Source organism: Wyeomyia smithii, chromosome 1, assembly GCF_029784165.1.
Source record: "Wyeomyia smithii strain HCP4-BCI-WySm-NY-G18 chromosome 1, ASM2978416v1, whole genome shotgun sequence".
NCBI classification, from domain to species: Eukaryota; Metazoa; Arthropoda; class Insecta; order Diptera; family Culicidae; genus Wyeomyia; species Wyeomyia smithii.
The window spans coordinates 125,320,011-125,334,427 of record NC_073694.1 but is presented as its reverse complement, the minus strand read 5'-3'; the positions used below and the strand labels follow the sequence as shown (position 1 = coordinate 125,334,427).

Below are 14,417 nucleotides of genomic sequence, written 5' to 3'. Positions count from 1 at the left end.
GTTTTTTTCATCGCTTATCTCTCTCTCTGAGTATCTCTAGTGAGGTCTCCTCCCCAAGTATAGATGACAGTTCTACAAGGTATGCTATTCACGTCGATGCATTAGTATTAGTGAGCGTTATGAACTTTTTCAGATTTTGTATGAAATTTGAAATGATTATGCATTTTAAACTAAACTTATAAAACATACTTTCCTGAAAAGTTATAGGAATGATGTAGAAACATGTTTTATTTGTGAGAAATACATAAACACGCTGGGGTTTAGGAAAATTATGCTGTTTTTCATCATTTTGCCGGTAACCTTTTTGCACTTTTCGTTTTTTTCTTGTACTTTAAAAGCGCTTCTTAATAGAGTCGCTTATGTTTCATACCACCCCTTTGGCATCACGCCATGTTTCAAGGGCTAACATCTCAATATATGTAAAAACGAGATAGCATATCACCGCTTCTTTTCATACATCTTTATCGTACTGATGACAGCGGGCACAAATTAATTTGAGCCCAGGACATGAGTTCATTGTCATTCACTGTTACTCGGTATAGGGATGGCAAAGGCTCGTTTCATACAGTAACAAAAGTCATGAGCTATGACAATGACTAAGATTATGCTCAGAGCCGGATTTATGGAGGGGCCCAGGGGGCCCGGGCCCCCACATTTTTAGGGCCCCCACAAATCGACAAAAAGATTTTTCTCTTTAAAAATGAGATTTAATCAAAAGTTCGATTTACAGTAAGAAAATTTGAACAGACCATTTCAATCTGACACTTTCCTTCAGTGTTATTTTTTCGCGAGCGCCAATATCACAACTCCATACTCCATAAGAGTTCACCTTGGATTCTCTTGGAATGACACACATTAACATACCATTTGAATCGAACCAGCGCGCATTAAACGCCTAGAGTTAAAGTTTAGCCGACTGTCACTAAAAGCGCCAATCGAACTGTCAAAACTCGTTCCAATCGAACATCAGCAATGTTTAAACTATGATGAAAAAACTGTTGACTGTTTGATTGGAACTTTTCAGTGACAGTCGGCCAAACTTTAACTCTAGAGCTTTAGCGCGCATGGGAGGTAAAGCAAAGAAAGAAAATAACCCACAAGTTTTTTTAATGCATTGCTTTTGCTTACTTGTCCGAATCAGGGATATCAGATGTGCTTTTCAAAATGCAGATTTTCTGAGCTCGTGTGCAGATTTTATTGACCTGCAGATGTGTGTAGTTTTTTCCTAGTTTCTATTATTGTCAGAGTCGTCTTATATTTGCGCCGTCTTTCTCAAATTGTGTGCAAATTTTTGCCTGTGGATCGCATTTCTTTTTCAAATTGCGGTAGTTTTTTTTTCAGGTATCAAGAAAAAAACTTGAAGATGAAACTTATTAAAAATAGGTTGCGTGCGACTGTGAAGAATGAAAGGCAGTCAACTTAGCATTATTAAGTTTCGAGTACGAGTATACTGAAGAAGTTGAATGTTGATTATTTAATTAATAAGTTTTCTGCAAAAAAACTCGTAAAGCATAGTTTACAGTTCCAAGCGAAGTGAAAAATTTGACAAGTGAAAAAGCGTAAATTTTCGCTTGCGAAATCTGTCGTGAAAACCCGTTTGTGGAACACGCAGGTATTTCACCACCCCGCAGTTTACAGTTTAAGTGAAGTGAAACTCACGAGTTTACACTCCGAGCGAAGTGAAAATTGGCTGCAACTGACAGAATAGAAACGCACGCAAGTTTTCGCTTGCTGCTCCTTTTTTCACTAGCGCTTGCATGCGTGAAAGAAATAAACCCAAGTGAAAAAGATGAGATCCACAACCATCGATTTCGCTGGATCGAATTTGTTTACAGTTCCAAGCGAAGTGAAATTTTTTGCAGGTTGCATTTTTCACGAGCGTGAAAAAATGAACATGTTGTATGAGATTTTCACTTCGCTTGGAACTCTAAATAGAGCTTAAGAAAAAATTCTAACAAATTTTTGGTAATTTTTCAATAGCAATTAATGCTTTTAACTCGTACGATGAAAAACAGTTTTGTTTTATTTTGGGCCCCGCACTATAACTGGGCTCCGGGCCCCCACAATCGTAAATCCGGCCCTGATTATGCTCCAACTATTAGAAATATAGCATTTTTATATTTTTTTTTCGACATATTGTCGCAATTTTTCACACTAAATCTAAATTAATATCAAGTTCTAGGAGATTCACTCTCCAACAAAAAAAATCAAATATAAAACAACATAAAACGAGAAATTTCCAAAAATGTTCCGAATTCCATACAAAACGCGGAATTTTTCATAACGAGATTTGTTTGTGTGCGTGGATAGACAAAAATGTAGCATACCTTGTAGAACTGTCATCTATACTTGGTCCTCCAGTAACCAGCCGCCCTAAATAATATCGATAATTATCGTTAACATCAAAAAATTAAAAATAATATCAATGCCTTAAACTTATCGGTATTATCGATAAGTTTCCCAGCACTAGTTTTGCCAAAGTGTACTTTTGAGGGATCAATAAATTTGTTCATTAGTTCTGTTTTAAGTAATTTTCACAAAAATATAGAGATGGTGACAAAACATTACATTTTCGGGTACGAACACTTCAAAAACACAATGAAGGATTTTGAGTCAAAAGAAAATACAACAATCAATATTCTTTTTACCGGAGCTAAAACAGAAAATAATATCAGCTGGTGCAGCGATTGCGTAGAAGGTCACTAAATACCTATATACATATATACAATAGATAACGAACTTACATTCAATAGCTGCCCCATTCATCGAACAAGCTCTAGTCCATGCACCAACGAACTCACATTTCATCTATGTGGACGTGGGTGACAGACCAACATGGAAAGATATGACGAATCCATTTCGTAAGGATACATCTACACATCTTACTGTAATACCGACTTTAATCAGATGGAAGTCACCACGACGGTTAGAAGGAGAGCAGTGTTCTAAGAATGACTTACTCGAGATGTTTTTCACAGATGATGACTAGCTCGGAAAAAAAGTGACAACCCGTTCACACCACAGAGGATATCTTCATATCAGAGTTTATGTTTGTATAGAATTTATATACACATGATATCATGGTGTGAACAAGACGTTAAAAATACAATCAGCTTTATTTCTTTTCGAAAGTCAATCATTTAAAAGGTACCGTGATTCAGTAATTAGTAGTAGGGTTGGGACAATATCAACCCGGTGGCATCGGCCTTGTTTCCTGAAGCTGCCGTGAAAGACAGTGGCGCTAGTCTCATATATGTTTTTGAAGGTTTGTTTACACAGCAGTGTAAGCATGACGAACGAAGCATAATATATGTTGTACAGAACTATGCACTCGAATCAATTTATTCATGTAAATAAAAGCTTAGCTTAACTTTGTTAATGTTCAAAGGTAGCGTTGATATACTATCTCATTTACATATACGTTGAGATGTTAATCCCTAAATCATCGCGCGATGTCAGCCACCTGCAAGAAACACCGCCGTTCGAAATCGGCAAGAATAAACGTTGTGTACATTCTATATAGATGCAACGCATTCATTTTTTGTTTCATCAAGCAAAGCACTCGACGTTATGTGCAATAAATACATCACCCGAAAACAACACATAAACACACTGCAGCTGAACACCGACACTGTATGCACGTATGAACACTGGTTTTCCCCGTGTTTCGATGAATCAGCTGTCAAATTGCATGTGAAATTGATCCAGTGATCCAGCTAATGCTGGCTTCACTTATGTTGTACGTAAACGTCAGTGATGCCACCGGGTTGTTTTTTGTTTCATCAAGCAAAGCACTCGACGTTATGTGCAATAAATACATCACCCGAAAACAACACATAAACACACTGCAGCTGAACACCGACACTGTATTAGCAATGGGCAAAATCGATCCGATTTTCACAAAATCGATCTTTTCGGGCCGATTCATCGATTTTTTGAATCGATTTCTCTGCGCGCGATCTTCTACTGAATCGATCCTTTGGATGGCAAGATCGTTTTGTTTTTTCGCCTAAAAAATAAATGTGTGCAAAACGGATTGAAGACAGTAGTGATTGCATTTATTGTTGCTAACGTAATCTGCGGCCGAATTCCGAGAACACTTTGTTTTGAAGAGAAGAAAGTTTCTTCATTGATAGTATACAAAATTTTTTTCTTCTCCGAAGAAGTGTGTGCTCGGAACTCGGACACTGATCTGAAAAATGTGTCAATTTTTTACCGGGATGACCATAGTTGAAGAATGGGCTAAAGTTCAATAGACATGAAACCGAGGAAAACGCATTTCAAATGTTTTTGCTGGTTCAAACAATTGTCTACGTCCATGACAACTTTTTTCATGAGTATGTCACCACCCCCACAAGGTTCCAGAATATCCAGCTTTCCACGAACGGTAATGGCGGATAGGGCACGCTGCCCATTTTGACGTTTTCTGTAGGTCAGGGAAGCTGGATAACCTTGTCGTTGAGCTGAAAAAGAGCAATCCGCAGCCAAATTGAGTCCCTCCAGTATTTTTAACGCAGTAACCATTTTTTTGCCTTTGTAAACGCGACATCAATAGACAAACCCGTATGCAATTTGGCTAATACGCATGCGTTGTAAAATATATATCAAGGATTAGGGGTGGGTGAAACGGCTCTTTTGCAAGAGCGGCTCTGAACTGATTCATGGTTCACAATGATTCACGAGCGTTGACAGTTCGTGTTGTCTCGGTAAACTTCGGGTTCACGCGAACCAAACAGTTCTGCTGCGCCCAAAGAACCGTGGTTCTTTTTCGTGAGCTGTTCGTTCTTTCGCTCTTTTCTAAGAACCGGTTCATATGAACGGCTCGTGTTGTCTTGGTAAACTTCGGGTTCACGCGAACCAAACAGTTCTGCTGCGCCCAAAGAACCGTGGTTCTTTTTCGTGAGCTGTTCGTTCTTTCGCTCTTTTCTAAGAACCGGTTCATATGAACGGCTCGTGAGCCGTTCGCCCATCCCTAGCGAGGATGAAAAGAACGACGAGATAAGTTTGCACCTCGAACTGAATATATATTACCGACCACAAGACCGCCTCGAAAGTTTGACATATATTGGCGTTGACGGTGTTGCTGATATTTGTTTGGTTTCTGCGTGCGAAAAAGAAAGAAGGAAATATTTTTGCTTTTGTCATCACGCACATTTTGACAATTACATACGAGAGTTCACGTAGGTGCGAACAGCCTTCGAAATCTCTTTCAACGCGAATAAACCGAATTGTATACAATCATTACTAACTGATTGGTGTAGATTGGGGTGGCAATGGACTTTGACAGTTTTATTTAGAAGTAGTGTTCAATGTTCACAGTTAGCAAAATTTCGATTTTTTGGATAACACCCGACCTCGACGTTCTATGTATTTCTAATAACCCGTTCACATGATGTAATATGGCTCATCTTGATTTCAAATCCCATACTCCAAATTTTCCGTTAATACTAGATTTATGTATGTTTCAAGATACGCGATATCACGTGATATCTGCTATAGTGTGAACAAGGCATAAGACTTTTGGCACCAAAAAAAACTATTACACCCAACGCAAACGGGGAACATTTTATTACTTTAGGGCAATTTTTTATTACTTATTGTGTCTTATGACTGCGCATTATACACAAATAGTAACAAACAAAAAGTAATAAAAATTATGACGGCCACACGCTTGTATGTGTTTCTGGAGGAGAACATACAGCCAAGCACCCACCGCAATGCATGTGTTAGCAAGACTTCACTCGCTGCATTTGTATTGATGCAACGATCAGATTCATTTTTGCTTCCCTTCATCCACACATAATGGGAATCTCACCCGTCAACCTCAAATGTCTAATTAGAAACACTTTCGTTTCGTCCCCCAGTGTTTACATGAAATGGAAATATGTAATACTGTCTGACCAGAGTTGCCGAAGTTGCGAATATTGTCTGGATAGGCACGAGTATTGTATTTTCAAACAGGTGCAAATGAGTTTCCATGAACCAATGAGTATGTGTTTTAGATATCTTGCAGGAAAGCGAATGTTTTTGTTTTTCTCTAACGCAGTTTACAGATCGTGATGTCATTTAAAGACGCATTTCAAGTCTTTGAAATCATCAACGTTTGCATACTCTATGACGGGGAAAATGCTGCTTGGCAGCTCTTGTCATATTTTTTCTCTACTCCGTATGCGAACTAATACACGCACACCGGATGAATTGGAGATTGAAGAAACTTGTAACATGTGCAACATATGCGACGGTGTGTGATTTTTTTTTTGCTTGAGATGGAAAGTAAGCAGTTTTGGACAGAAAAAATCTTGCATGTGGTTGAAACGATCATTATTAGATAGTCGTACTCCCGTAACACGTGCTAAATTTATGTCAGTATGTGTTGTTACTTGACTGGGGAAGAATTTTATAGCCTTTAAAGTAATAGCACAGACTAACAGACATAACACTTCGGACAAATTTTCAATAAAATCATCGTTTGGATGATTCCAGTACTTTACGTTAGTAACACTAGCACCATCTGCTGTCGTGTTCGCGCTGCGTCATGTATTTCGACATCAGCGCCAGCGTTACTGCATGTGTCAAATGGGAAACTACAAAATATGTATGAGATTGCATGACAGCGCCCCAGACGACGTTTTCGCGCGATAACTGTTATTTGATTGACAATTTGAATTGAACGTTTTTTGTGACGATGGAGCTAGGTTCCAGTGTTACGTCTGTTAGTCTGTGGTAATAGGTTTGTTACCCAAGAGGCAATTTTGCGCTATTGCTTCTAAAGTAATAAGGAAAAGTTTTGCGAGTACAAACTGTTCTTTTATTCAGAAGTCGAGAAAGTGAAATTTAGACCAAATACTCCTAAATTCCGATTGAGCTGAAATTTTGCATTGCATTGGATATTGAATTTACCATTTTGGATATTAGCCAACATTATTTCATATTTGCTACCTCTGCAAGTGCACTTTTTGAAAATTGGCTTCCGTAGGGACGTTGTTTACTATCGTTATGGGTGTTTACTATCAAGCACCAATTTTTTTATTTTGGTAGAAAAGGCATATGCGCTTATTTTTCAACTATGAGTAGCGGGGTACTCGTTAACTCAAATCTTGCAAAAGATGAATTAAATGTTCGTGCATATGCCGTGCTGCATTCTGTTCTGCATGGTGTCGCGCTCGCCATTTTTGTTTATTTGAGTTTGTGCTGCGGATGTTCCGATTTTTTTTATGAATTGGGTTGTTCAGCTATATAAGTTTTTTCTATCATCTGAAAGATCTGAATTTTCTAAGTAAAACGTGATTTAAAAAAATATATCATTGTCCTTCGCTTTTTAAATCACGATTTGAAACTGCTTGAAATTTGCTCGAAACCGCTACAATGACCGATCGCCCAACTACCAACTGTCTTGTAGCGATTTAGAGCTTTTGTTTTTTTCTTAAAAACCGAAGGAAAATGATATAAAGTTTTGAAAAATCACGTTTTACTTAGAAAGTTACACTCTTTTGGATGATATATAAAAATCGGAAATCCGTGAATAGCTAAACAACCCAATTATACAGGTTTGGATTGCTCTTAGTGCATCCGAAACAATAGACCATTTCACGAACTCACAGGTGTCACGGATCCTGCTGACGTTGATGATGCTTTCACGTGCATTATGTCAGCGGTTCCAAACTTTCTGTCAAAATTTCGTTTATGAATCAAGTTCACAAACGTCTCGTGAAATGGTCTATGGGATGAGCGACAACGAAAACTCTTAGAAGAAAAAAACCGCCAAAAGAGTACACGCGGTAAAAGAAGATGGCAATAAACTAAAAAAGCCATATCGTTAGTAGATGTTGTGAACGAAAACTCGTTGAACATGATTGATACACCAGAAAACGCAAACAAAACAAAATCTCCATAAATATAACCAAAAAAGGTCGTAAAAAGCTTATACCGAACAAAAATCGATTTTTTGTTGAATCGATTTTCCAGCCTCGATTTTCTTATGAATCGAATTTATTTATTTTGATTAATCGATTCAGGAGAATCGATTTTTTTTAAAGATCGCCCATTGCTACACTGTATGCACGTATGCACGATAGTGATGGGAAACTTATCGATAGTTATCGATAATATCGATAAATGCTGGTCATCGATATTATCGTTAATTTTTTGACGTTAACGATAATTATCGATATTATAAGGGTGAGCACAAGTCAGTGCGGCTGGTTACTGGAGGAGACCCAAAAGAAGAAGACCTCACCTACCCTACCACAGGAGTTGCTTTTGCCGCTAGGTATTTGTTGGGTGCTGCTATTCGACAAGATTTAGCATTGTTGGGGGTGGTGTAACGGTTCGCCCCGGGTGTCACTGAGTTTCTGAGAAATATAGGTAACTAAAAAGGTATTGATAGTTTTTAGTTTCCTAAGAACAGTTGAATTCGACAACTTAGTACTGGAGAACTTTGAAAAAATATCCAAACTTTTTGCACTATCTCATAAAAAGTAATGATACGAAATTGTAATAAAATGCATTTTCTTTGGCTCGCCAACTCTTATAATATGATGGACATGCATAGCGGCAGTCTATTGGTTATTGTTTAGTTTAACTTGGAACTGTTTAAGTTTAAAGTATCTGTTACCCAACAAACAATTTTTAGTTCCACTAAAAATCCAAATCAACGAAATTGTTGCGCCAAAAAAGTGTCCTGATTTATACAGGAGGTAGACAAAATAATTGAGATAAATAGAATTCTCTCGGATTTTAAATGGCCAGAACTTTACGAAAAATGAATCAATTTTGATAATTGGTTTTATTTCACTGAAAAACAGTATTACATTAGTATTACTTGGGAACTTGGTGAGACCAACCTACACCGAAAATTTTTCGGATTTCAAGAGTGTGTGTCGAAGTGTACATTTTTGCAACGCATAGAACGTTTTAGGCAACTAAATTGTCTATCTAAAACACTTTATTCAAAAAAATCTGAGATCACCGATATTTTCTAAAATCCTTTTTTGTTCTTAAAATTATATTTTTTTCAGAGTAGTATCTTAAACTCATTTTTTTATATTTTTGAAGGAAAGTTCAGATAATTTTTACTAAGATATATTGATTCATAAGAAAAAGGTTCAAATACAGTTAGGTTTTCTTACGCGGGGGATACATGCCTCGTGAAAAAACCATGTTAATTCAAAAATCCGCTTGATAAACCGCTTTAATTCAAAAATTCGCGTAAAAACCACGTTAATTTGAAAGTCTGCATAAATAACCTTTTAGAGAAAATCCGTGTGAAAATAATCTGATCTATTTAAATTGTAATCCAGATAAATTGCTCTATGACCTACACACCCACAATGTTCGATTGAATTCTGCTAGAGTGCTGCAAGCTCAAAGAAAATTAGTACCCAACAGGGAAAAAACCGCCAAAATCAACACCCATACTTAATAACTTCATACCTCGATGATTCCTTGGCGAATTTCCAATCTTTGGCTACCAATGAACCCGAAATAAATTCTTATTTATTGACAACATATAAACCTAAGTGAAACAGAATATCATAAAAAGTTCTACGCGTTGCAAAAATGTACACTTTGGCACACACTCCGGAAATCCGAAACATTTCCAATGAACCTTGGTCACGTCCAGTTCTCAAGTAACACTAGGAAACTAGGACAGTTTTCCAGTAAAATGAAACCTGTTTTGTCAGAATTGATTCATTTTTCGTGAAGTTTTGGCCATTAAAAATTGACAGAATTTTGCCTGCTTCAATTATTTCCCTTATTACACAACCTTCAAAATGAACTTCGGCTTGAAACTACTCCGTAGAAAGCACACCCGGCGTAAAACTCAAAGACTTTCCAAAACAAACTGTTTAACTCGTCCGGTAGTTTGAATTATCATTCGCAGTATCGTAAGATTTGTCATTCAAGGCCTTAACACAATGGATACGTTGCGGCTGCGTTTGCGGCAATTTGACAGTTAGCCCATACATTTACTGTCACATTGACGTCAACGCAACGCAACGTATCCATTCTGTTTGGGCCATCACTGTCTCTGTTTTTAACAAATTTATTTGCAAAATTGCATTTGTCGAATAACGTTTGCGGTAAAAAAAATGGACAAAAATTGCCGATTTTTCATGGGTTTACCTTCAATCGCAATGACGAAACTACTCATGCATCATCAATCATAGTAACCCATGAGTTAGCAAAAAAAAAATTGACAGCCCTATCAGTCAAACTCTAACTGTGATGGCGAGAAAAGTGAAGCTACTCCGTTCAGAAATGTGCGCGTTCAAAGAACGGTACCCCGCCGCGTCAAAAACGGACATCGTGCGGCACTTTGTGGACCCCGCGTATGTTGGTTTTGGCATCTACAACATCTTGACACTATTGGACAACGATCAGAGCATCGAAAGAAAGCCCGATTCCGGCGGCCAACGACCCTGAGCGACAAGAAGCTTCCAAGGAATGCTGAAGAGGAAGACCGAGGGAAAAGTGGCTAAATCGCTGCGTGCACTTGGCAGAGAGATTGGTGCGTGCTCTAAAACAGTGAAAGAGCATCTGGAGAACATGGACATACATGCAGGAAGCGGCAGTCCCGTCCACTGGTCTTGGAGCTGCAGGCAATGACGCAGCGACAGCGGTTGAAGATGGTCAAGTCAATTTTCCCGGCGAATCGCGACGCGGCAGTGGTATTGGACGACTAGACCTATCTTACCCTGGATGGCAACGACTAGCACGGCTCTCCGTATTTTACCTCCCCCACGAAGGAAGTGAGCATCGAGGTAAGGTTTATTTCACAGACCAAGTTCCCCAAGAAGGTGCGGCTGTTGCTGTCAATCAGCGAGAAAGGGATGTCAAAATTGCTCTTCTTTCGCTCCGGGCTGGCCGTGAACGGGGAAATTTATAGTACGAACAGGGTTGCCACATTTAAATCTGTGTTTTCCCTTGAAAAAATCTGAACATCTGTATCTGGAACAAAAATATCTGTAAAAAAAATCTGTGTTGTTTAAACTCAAAGAACTTTGTATTTTTTGAGTTTTTATGGTACATAAACGAAATTTTCAGCTTAAAACGTGTGAGGAGTTGAAAATATGTTCAATTTGCTCAATACTTAATGAAATAAAATTTGGATTGTTTTTAAAAATTAATGTCAATTTCGAAAAATCTGTAAATCTGTACTTTTCGACGAAAATCTGTATATCTGTATATACAGATTCTGTACCGTTACTTCGGCCAAAAATCTTTAAAATACAGATTAATCTGTACATGTGGCATCCCTGAGTACGAAGTGCCTGACAGAAGTTGCGTCGTTCATCAAGAAATACCATAAGCGCGAAGACACGGTGTTCTGGCCAGATTTGACGTCGGCCAACTATTCGAAGCGATCGTTGGAGAAGATGGAGCGGCTGAATATTGATGTGATACCGAAGTCGGCGAATCCGCTCAATGTCCCTCAGCTGCTTCCCATCGAGAGTTTCTGGGCAAATTTGAAGCGCAAGATCTATTCCAACAATTCTGTCTCGAAAACGTCTCGAAACCGTCTGAAAAAAGGAGGAAATAGAAATGTTTGAAATTAGTTGTTATCGGTAGGTAATTCATAATTTGAAATAATTGACTGCAACAAATGCCAATTTTCCTTTTTCACCAGGACTCGTTGGTTGGATATACGGCGAATAAATTCAAAGATCTCCCGTGTCCCGGCGAACAAAGGTAAATTTCTTGAAATAAGCCTTTTTTTAAATAAAATGCATTAAAAAGGCGAAATATCATAATATCGAGTCAACAATGATAATTTTTCCGAAATTCCCTCATTGAAACTTAAAGTACTCATTTTTGAGTCGAAAATGAGTAACTTTTACGCATCGCGCATCAGTTATAATATGGGTAATATTTACTCAATTTTTATATCATTCGGTGGTACTCAAAAATGAGTAAAACAACTTCTACTCAATTTTGAGTACATACGGTTTTAGCGAAACTGATTAGGTTTTGACTCAGTTTTGGGTTATCCAAGGTGAGCGTGTGGGGCTCGATAGAGCCGAGAAAAAAAATAATTTGTTTCATTATTTATCGAGCAGTTTGACAGGGCGAGGTACGGAGTACTATGGGACAACGTGTACCAGAAAAAAACGCCAGTGTTACGTATGTCTTATGTATGTGGTTACACGCTATCCGAAAACGACGCATGTGCGTGTTCTCTGTTTTGAGTGTAGTATTCGTTTCTCCCTCCCAGCTCAATAGCTCTGGCAAATTCCTGGCAGCTTAGAAACATATTTTTTATTTCGTAAAACTTTGGAACCCGACGGTTTGCAATTGTCACGAACTCTCTGTTCATCGACGCTCCATTCGAAAACTTTTCAAAGAGTATCTAAAAACGGTACAAATTGAAAAAAACGGAAGGTTAAAAATGATCGAAAAAACGGTACTGTCCCGTTCAAAACGGGACATCTGGTCAGCCTAGTCTGTGGTCATATCTTGCATCACTCTTGTGGAGAGGTCGCTTTGATGTTGAAGATAACGTCCGAACTGAGATGGATCTATGTCGATGAAGATCCACAGTACTCGTTACTTGAATGAATACCACACGCGGCGAACAAGTTCGATACACTGTAAATAAAAATCACGTCGAAGTAAAGTGATTTGCTGTTGAATTCGCACTACTTGCCTAACATTTGAGAGTTGAATGGAAATCTTTCGAAATATATTAATGCAAAAAACGATGAAATCAACAGCAAATCACTTTATTTTCTGTTGTTATGTTCATCTTTGTTGATATGCTTATTAGGGTGTCCCAAAATAACGTTTTGTCAGAAAAGTCTGGGGGCTCAACCCGAAAATGATTGGTTATGGTGTAACGAAAAAACTTTTGTATGGCGACAACTCTGGATAATGTTTAGTCGTTGTGCTAATTTGAGTTTTATGAGAAAAATCAATTTTTCACGTTTTTTTATTTCAAATTATTTTTATCACTTCAAAATTCTGTAAAACCGAACCCATATATATTTTTTGCGCATTCTAAGGAGTCCGAACTAAAAGAAAAAAATTAGTTACGGCTTGTTCTGGCTCAAATTTTATTGTTACAAATTTTTTGGCTCTTCTGAAAATTCTTAATTTTGGTGTTTTCTGAAATTAAACCTTTAAAAAGTGGACCAAATTTTACGCTAGCAACCGTACTATACCACATAAAGATGGGAAATTTTATGAGGAAAAACTTCCTAGAAGACACAAAAATCCTATCTTGGATCGTTGTTGAGCTTTTCGAGTTTTACTACGGAAAGAATATCGTAAAATAGGATAATCTTCAGTGTATGCAACATCAAGTCAATTATTCTTGACTACGACTGCTTAGTGACATTAGTTTGTTTGAATCTGTATCAATATACATAGTAGGCGCTGCAGATTAACCAGTATTTGTTTTTTCTTGAAGCCAGAACGATGTCTCCCAAACTTAAAGTTGAAAAAGACATTTTAACAGGCGCTTCCCGCAAGAAATTGTCCAAGACACATCTTCCTTCTGAACAAGAAGTATTAGCCAACTACCGATTCCATCGTGAGAATGAAAAAAAACCAATTTCCGAGAGTACTGATATTGTTGCGTCAGAGGTCATTGCGATCTGGAACCAGGCCGGTCTTCCCCACCAAGCTAAACGAAACGTTGTGAGAAAAATCTTAAAGTTAGTGGAAAAGTGTAAACGTATGAAGCAGAATTTTAATTTGAAACATGCAAAGGTGATTCAAGAGCAGAGTGCGTTCAAAATACAATTGAAAACATTCTTCAACATCGCTATGTCTCATAAAATCGATCATTATTTGAAGAATGATACCGTTCGTGCGGAGTTTTGGAGACGACAGACAACAGCTGAAACGCCAGTAGAGTTCCCGAAGAACATTGTTAGTTTTGAAGTGCATGGATAAAACGCCGAAGAAGATGATCAAAGGAATTGAGGTAAGAAGGAACACCTCCAGAAGTGAGCAGCGCGAATCGTCTACACAAGAATCCGAAAGTAAACGTTGTAGCAAACGGTTGAAAGTACTTAACAATGCGATAGTCGAGAACCTTGACCGAAACTGTGTGTCCGATCGTGGGGCGGTCGGAATAATTGCAGCAACTGCAGTGGAATTAGGCGTCGATCCACAAACTATCAGTTTGAGTAAATCAACAGTTCACCGGATGCGCAAGGAAGTAAGTTTTTTATAATATATTGTTCAACACTTTACATACACATTTGTTACTTTTAAATTCTGTCATTGTTTATGTTTTTTTCTATTCTTTTTTTAAGGCCCGCAAACGTAATTCGGATGATATTAAAAATTCTTTTCCGAAAGATAAAGCTCTTGTTGTCCATTTTGATTCTAAACAATTGGTTTTTGAACGAAAGAAAACGGAGAATCTGGCTGTGGTTATATCTGGTTCAGGTTTTAGTGAGCAAATCATC

The 14,417-nt window shown here is 37.9% G+C and overlaps 1 protein-coding gene across 4 annotated transcripts in view; it reads right to left on the bottom strand.

The window, feature by feature from the left end:
• Positions 1-3,880, bottom strand: part of LOC129718832 (protein max) — a 143,879-nt gene extending 139,999 nt beyond the window's left edge. Inside the window, exon 1 of one of the 4 annotated variants that reach the window (XM_055669937.1) lies at positions 3,591-3,880. The gene's annotated coding sequence lies outside the window, so the exon portion shown is untranslated. Of the gene's footprint in view, positions 1-2,744; positions 3,146-3,590 lie in introns of those variants that run through there. The other 3 variants (XM_055669942.1, XM_055669938.1, XM_055669941.1) reach the window with 3 other exon arrangements.
• Positions 3,881-14,417: the final 10,537 nt, after the last annotated feature.